This window comes from Ornithodoros turicata, chromosome 3 (genome assembly GCF_037126465.1).
Source record: "Ornithodoros turicata isolate Travis chromosome 3, ASM3712646v1, whole genome shotgun sequence".
NCBI lineage: Eukaryota > Metazoa > Arthropoda > Arachnida > Ixodida > Argasidae > Ornithodoros > Ornithodoros turicata.
Window position 1 is genome coordinate 78,499,874 of NC_088203.1, and position 7,341 is coordinate 78,507,214.

The 7,341-nt window shown below is 43.6% G+C and overlaps 1 long non-coding RNA gene across 1 annotated transcript; it reads right to left on the reverse strand.

Annotated features, from left to right (window-relative positions):
- Positions 1-1,565: 1,565 nt before the first annotated feature.
- On the reverse strand, positions 1,566-2,317 carry LOC135387378 (uncharacterized). Its single transcript, XR_010421078.1, has 3 exons — positions 2,288-2,317; positions 2,064-2,186; positions 1,566-1,679 (listed from the first exon to the last, which is right to left on the reverse strand). It is a non-coding gene; the product is annotated as an uncharacterized LOC135387378 (long non-coding RNA).
- Positions 2,318-7,341: the final 5,024 nt, after the last annotated feature.

Consider the following 7,341-nt stretch of genomic DNA (forward strand, 5'->3'; position numbering starts at 1 on the left):
CTAGCAGGAAGATATCGAATAAGAAACAGGTGACTGGCTGTTCTGTCCACCTCTCAGTGTGTGTGGCCACTCCTGTTTGCTGCTAGAGTGTCACTCCCATGAAGAAATGCAACACTCCATAAACTTTTGTCCCAATCTGTTCGAATATTGATGCACAGATGGTGTGAAGAAAGCCATAGTAGCAGGGCAGTTTTCAACCAGATTCCAAGAGTGTGCAAAGCAGCAGGAAATACACCCAGCCAGAGGATTTCTGTTGAATTCATGTTTAAGGACCTTCACATCTACATCATTTACTCATGAATGCAACACTGTCATTTGACAACACATGACAGTCCATTAATGCTTTGAACATGAATTGAGCTTTACCCTCTGGTTGGGCATGAAACAATGAATCTTTCAACAGCTCATGACCCACAGTTTGAGAAACACTGGTGTACGCATTCGTCCCAACAATAATCTGGCATCCTTCAAAAACACCATCAAACAGGACTTTTCTGCTGATATGTAGGGTGACATGCAATTACTTTTTGATGATTCGCATTTCTCTTCGTTCATTTGCTATTTGTTTCTAATACTTGTCATGTGTTCTTGGTATTTCTGTTGCCCTCAAATTGTGTAAACATTTGCACTGACTGTGTCTTGGACTGTTCAACAGGGCTTGCCCACTATCAGTATCAGTGTATACTGTCATGGAATAACAATAAAAACCTGAAAACTGAAAAAAAAAAAAAAAAAAAAACATCTGAAGCACATCTGTCTGACTGATTCCTCTAACAACCTCCTGACAAATGCTCGATGAATGATAGTTCATGTCACCACTCCTTGTGGACAGAAACAAGCTGTAATAGGCCGAGGAAGTTTAGATGATGTGGTGAACCTACGAGTTTGTTGTTGCCTTGAATGGGCAATCATCTCAGAGGTAAAACTTATTTATGTTGACTACTGCCTTCAGAGTCTAACTATAAATTCTTTGTTCTGAACTTGTTTTGGTACACCGGAGTTCACAAGCAAGAGCAGCCTTTTGGGAAGAAATAGGCAGCAAAATCTCAAATTGGAACACTGACCTTACCGAGCAGTGTTTGTTAGTTGTCGGGGTTGTACGATGTGCAGCTTGGTACAAATCTTTACGGACCACCATGGTGTCACATTTCTCCATTGGAGTGACACCCTACCATCAAACAAGAGCGGATGCACATACTGAGAGATAGACCCGTTTCTTATTCGATCTTTTGCTGGTAGCTGGCAGGGGACCGCTCCGATGAAGAAAGGCGTAGTGCCGTGAACTTTTGTCTCGGGCTGTACACGCTGTTGTGTTGTACTCATACAAATTCTGAAATGCATGCCACTTTTTAGAGAATCTTTGGAAATTTATGCTTTAATTGTCAGCTCTGATAATGAGCGAGATGGTAGGGGGCCCCTTAGGAATGTCCCGTTGTGTCCTGGAACCTTGCCAGTCTGGAACAATGCAGACGAATCATCAATGCAGGTTGCCCCATGCCTGACGGAACCTTATGATTTTATGGACCTTTTTCCTTTGACGTTCTTCTGTGTAAAAGCACCCGATCAGTTACAAATATAACAACACTTTAAACCTCCATCTTTCAATCTTTTTACCCCTGTGCCTTTAGTAAAATGACTCTTGGCTGCATCCTGCATTTCTTCTCTCCATGCCTGAAAATCTGAAATCAGTAAAAATAAGCAATGTCCTCAGTTTCAACTCAATCCTCATGTGTTTGGTAAATTTGTTGCTCCAGTTAAGAATACAGTATGATAATTCTCAGTAGAAACACAAATACAAAGTAATAGGAACCATTAAGCACAACGAAAGATTACTGATAACTGCCGAAACCACGATATTTCGTACTCATATACCGCGACCAGGTGACAATTAGACAGTCCGATTACACAGATTTCACGAACACGTCACCAGAATTAGTGCAACTTGGCACTATGGGTGTACATTACGCACCAGTCTGCCGGTTTATGCCACTGAATTACTTGCTACAACACATGCAAAATAAGAGCGCTGAACGCGAATGGTGTGTAGCATGAGACGTACTTACCAGCTTCAGAATTGCACTCGTGCGTCTTTCACTTGGAAGTTGTGTACCTACATTCACCTGGTGCTGTTGCTGCCTGGACTGAGAAGGTGCAGCTGAGAAAAAGTGGACTGGCACTTGCTGCATCTGTAGTAACAGAGCGGCCCATTTTACAATTTTGTACAGACGCCCTCACCTTTTGAACCGGGAGCATGAAACTCGCAGGCGTTGCTGAAACGTTCCCTCACCTGTTGAACATCGACGGACGAGCGGGACATCCAGCGAGGAACTTGAACGGAATATTTGGCAAAGTTGCTTCACCGCTACCACAAACCACAAACACAAATCTCATCCTCAAGCAAACAAACCGCTGTGTGCTAGCGCATGCGCAGGCGAAGCGAGCAGACGGCACGGCGGCAGCAAAGAGAGACACGTGACATCCCTTCTAGCGCATGCGCAGCGCAACTGATTTTCCTCTCCCGAAGGCCAAGTCTTCTCCCTTGCCGGATGCCGGGTGGTGTCAGCAGTGTGTTGCTTTCAGCGCCCTCTCGCTTCACAGGGGCGAAGCGCTCGCTTCGTAATAATTCGTTTGAGTAAAATCTGCGCAGTTTTGAACAGATATATTTCGTACACAAGTTCCTGACATCACAAAGATTACGGATATACCACAACCTTTGTGGTGATTTTGTTGTGGAGTCCCACTTTAACGTGCGCCGATATCTCGATACACGGCACACCATGTTTACGTCTCTCGCGGAAGACAGCGTGTCTGAGCAAATTGTACCCTTCCACCAACTTGCCACATTCCTCGGCTGAATTTGAACCCGCGATCAGCAGACGGACTCGCTATACCGACTCGGCCATCGAGGGCGGCCAGCCCGACTGGACAGCCGCCCTTTCGATGCAGTGAAGGTCCAAGCCCTGGAGGCCTTCGTGCAGGTTTTTTGTGTACAGTAAGCTGGTGGATGTGCTGTCACTATGATTTCACTTTGGCTAACACGTGTCGTATGTAGAACTGCTATCTTCTTTTCATTTTTTATAAGATGGGACGAATCCAGAATTTTACGAATCCGGATCCGAATCAAAGGAAAGTTCTGCGAATCCACGAAGCTTACGAATCTCGAATCTTTCGAATCCTCTCTTTAAAAAGAGTTTAAAAAGCCAGAAAAAAAACTTCTACTGAAGAGTGTTTTGAAGCAGAATATGATACATTTGTTTAATGGAAAACAAATTAAGTAATAGTGCAGTTTCAGGAGAAAATATACCTGTATAGTTCTTCTTAAACGTAATTTATTTAACACGTTGTTCAACGACTACAAGAAATACAAAAGTTCTCGCGTCTGAATTATTTCCATAAAACTAAGCAACTATCAAAAACAAAACCATGTTACTTTTAAACTTGTAATGTAGCAGTTCGTGCCTATGAACTCTTTCAGACTAGATCAATGTAAACAAACAAACAAGAAAACAACCATCGGCCAATGAGGCTCTCGGCGGAGTCCGGAAGGGCTAATTTGAAGAAGAAACAAACAAACGTGGCTGGTGGATTCGAAAGATTCGATTCGCCGTTTTGGGCACTGGGATTCGGATTCCCGAATCTCGAATCTCTGCCTAGGATTCGAGGATTCGCGGATTCCATTCCATGGAATCCGCAAATCCTAATATATCATTTTATTTACTTTATTGGATAATTAATGGTACTGCTGTACCCGGCTCTCTTTATGAGCGCCACATTGTCAATTTTACTTTCATTACACCGAACCAAACCAACGAAAATGCAAACGGTAGCGAAAGTACCAACAACAACAACAACTAAATCATGACTATGGCCTGGGGTGATTCACCGCTTGAGAGCAGTACCCTACCCCATTACACGAGAAGCATGAGATGTGAAATATGAAAATGAAGTTATGTGCAAGTTGGACTTGCGAAAGTACCACCTGTTACCCTTTCCTACCGAAAAGTGTGTGTCTGCGCTTCCACGTTCAGAGTTTATTTGCAGTGGTTAATCTGTTTACGTAGGAACAGGCGCTGTGTATAGTTATTTGTCGAAAATCATTAATAATCACAAAAATGTCATAATCAGATGTTTGGTGTCTCAGTCATGCGCTAAATTAATAACCATATATTAAAGAAAAAAATGTTCATGCCTATTAAAGAAAAGCTTCAGGTCGGGAACCGCCTTTATCATCATCATCATCACCATTTAAAAAAAATCTTTATCATCATGACTGCTTCATCACTATGCCGAGGCTTCTGAGTGCAAACCAAGCGCCGTCCATGAACCAGCTATGGAACAGCGTGGCGTGTTGCGGCGAAATGATATCGATCTACGGTAGATGCCTCTGCGTGTCTACCGTCTGCTCGCAACTACCCCTGGGGAAATCTAGACGGGTAACGAGTGGTGTTTGCGCGCTGTTCTTTGTACACTTACCCCTGGGGACAAGTGTCTTGCTTTCGCTAACAATTACTTCTGCAGGTACTGCACGTGGCTTCAAATGTAACAATCAAATGCCTTCAGGTAACAACATAGCGTAAGAGCTGTGTCGTAATTCTCACTCAATAGTAGAGTTCCATCAAAAACAGAGCTCTGCCTACCCTTTTTCTTATAGGCCGTCCCATATTGTGCGTACTTCATTGCGTGAAACGATGCGTGTTGCGCGCCGCGTAAAATTTCATGCACAAGACTTTCTGTATGCGGTGGGCAGCGCATCAAGAAGGCCTTGAATTGCACGAAGTGCGTAAAAATTTCGGATGCGCAGCCCAAAGAAGTATGAACCGACGAACTATTCGGGGGATTGTCGCCCTTGTGAAATCAGACTTGTACAGTAACCTGAGTACAATATTTAAGTTATGTTTTTTAAATACTTTCAAAAGCCAGTATACTTAGTAATCAAACTGAAATATTTCATCCGTAACTTCTACTCAGTTAATTTGAAGGTACTTCTCGGTGCGTTACGTGGAGGTCGAGCAAAAGATTCTCTTTTGTCTTGGCAGTGTGCTTTATGTGTACGTATGCTTTAGCGTCTGAGATATTCGGTTATATCCACATCCCTCTTGGGAAGGGGTAGCGTGCAGTGCCTCGGGTTTGGGAGCAAGCATGAGGCGATGTCTTTTCCCTGGGTGTACATGCTGGTAAGCCATTGAGACACCAATCAGCCAGGAAAGAAGTCGCATGCCGAAAGCCGTAGCGAGAGAGGGAACGTAAAATATTAATAACTCTCTATGAGGTTAATGCAACGATAAGGAGAGCATTAGTTCTGTAGAGCACTGTAACGCTGTACAGCGTTCTGTAGAACATTGTTTCCTATCCATAAAGCACCTGTATTAGGGGTTATGTGTGTAAAAAAAAAAAGGCCACCGGATAGTAATTTTGGAAAGCAGTTGTTCCAGCAGCTTTTTGGTAATGCCATTTTCAAGTTCACGCTCTTCGTATTTCTTTGATAGCGAATTCCAACTGTAACGTCACAGTATTTGAAAGTACCGAGTTACTTTGAAGAGTATTTAATACTCTATTTAAAATATTTTTCAAGATTGGGTATCGTGTTCTCTGTTTTTTCTGAGCACCTTGTACAAGCACACAGAAACCTTGTACCTTGTGAGTACACAGAAACATTTTTTTTCGGGTTTCCTTTGCTAGCGTCCACGTTGCGTCGATGGGTGAACATGGCTACCTCTTTGAAAAATCATGTGAAGGTCCAAAACATCAAAGAAAAAAATGACGACTCAAAGTAGCGAGTGTAAAGGGTGCCCTGCGAGATCAAAGATACAGCACAAAAACAAAAGAAGTTTCATCCAAATTAGTTACCCCTCAAGAAAATGTAAAGCTGTTCACCGAATGTCCCATCTCAATATGCCATTCTCTCTCAAGTATTATATATATATATATATATATATATATACTCATGGAACGATGCGGCAGCACCAGAGGACACGTGTTTCGCCGTGTTTGCGGCTCGTCGGCCCTGGGTAGCTGCGCCTATGCAATGAAAAACGGGTACTTATGGAATGATCTTCGTGAGAATGCCATGGCTGCAGTCTTGCTAGGGGAGACAACCAATCCGCAGTCAAGGGGGTATCTTGAAATGATGTTTAATGAACCTTACCGTGTATTCACACGAGCGCCTTTTCTGACTGCGCAGCGACTGAAGGAGGAGAAGGAGGTAGCAGCATTATCACGCAACCATCCAACCATTCGGTAGCGGGCGGAGCTTATCGCACAGCAGAATCTATGAAGCGCCCACGTTTTTATTGTATTTTTGGCGAGATATCAAAGAGCCTTGTGCAACATCACTGCGCTCAGCAGCTCCGTCCGTCAGAAAGAAGCACACGGATAGTTTGTTCGCGGGGCACAGAATCTGACGACTGACGCGCAGAAGGAGGACGGAGCGAAAAAGAAAGCCACCCTCTGTTGCCAATGTTACAAGCTCTATTATTTTTTATCTATTACACCAGGTAGAGCAGCATCGGATCTTGTGGAAGCTCGCCGATGAGCAAAACCGAAATGTCCCGAGGAAACATGCCATGTGGGAAAAGATCGCTCTTGAAATGGAAAAAAGACACCCGGATGTCGAAGCAACGGTAGATGTGTACATCAAAACAATTTTTGGGTCCCCATATTCACGGCGCAGTCGTTGTATCAGTTGCTGTTAATTAATAATAACGAGTTGGCAGCATTCGCGTTCCAAACCAAAAGGTATCGGCTCAGGACGCTAGCAGTTTGGTTTAAAAACGAGAAATGTGTGAGCAGTATCGCACGCCGGGTAAGACAAAGGGGTGCAAAATTTTATGCCCAATCCGGCCACTGTGGGGTCACGCATATTCATAGTTGTCTGGCATCATAAATTAACCATGTAATGGTATAATATTTTAGGGCTGTCATTACACAAGCCTACATGGCAGCTCCTCGGGGTCATCATCACGTCATGCGGCGCATTCACGGGAGGCCACTGTGTGCATACATCGTGTTCTGACAAGCACCAACGAAAACGATCAGTTGTAATAAAGGGAGTCAGTTTTCCGCGGTTTCACTATTCTTACGTGTTTCCCATTCATCGCGGCCACACAGTTTGAGAACTGCCACTGCGCTTTAGAGTAACCCCTGGACAAAGCTATAGTGCTGAAGATGCAACACTTACGTGATGGCGTCTCGCTTTGTCATGACATTATTTCATAATTAGTCACTAGGAGAGCTTCCTATATAACGCGATATGCAAAAAGTGCCAATTCGTGAATTTCGTTTTGTTCCATAATTTTATATGTATGTATGGGACGGTAACGTACCTCCACCAAAAAAAGAGAA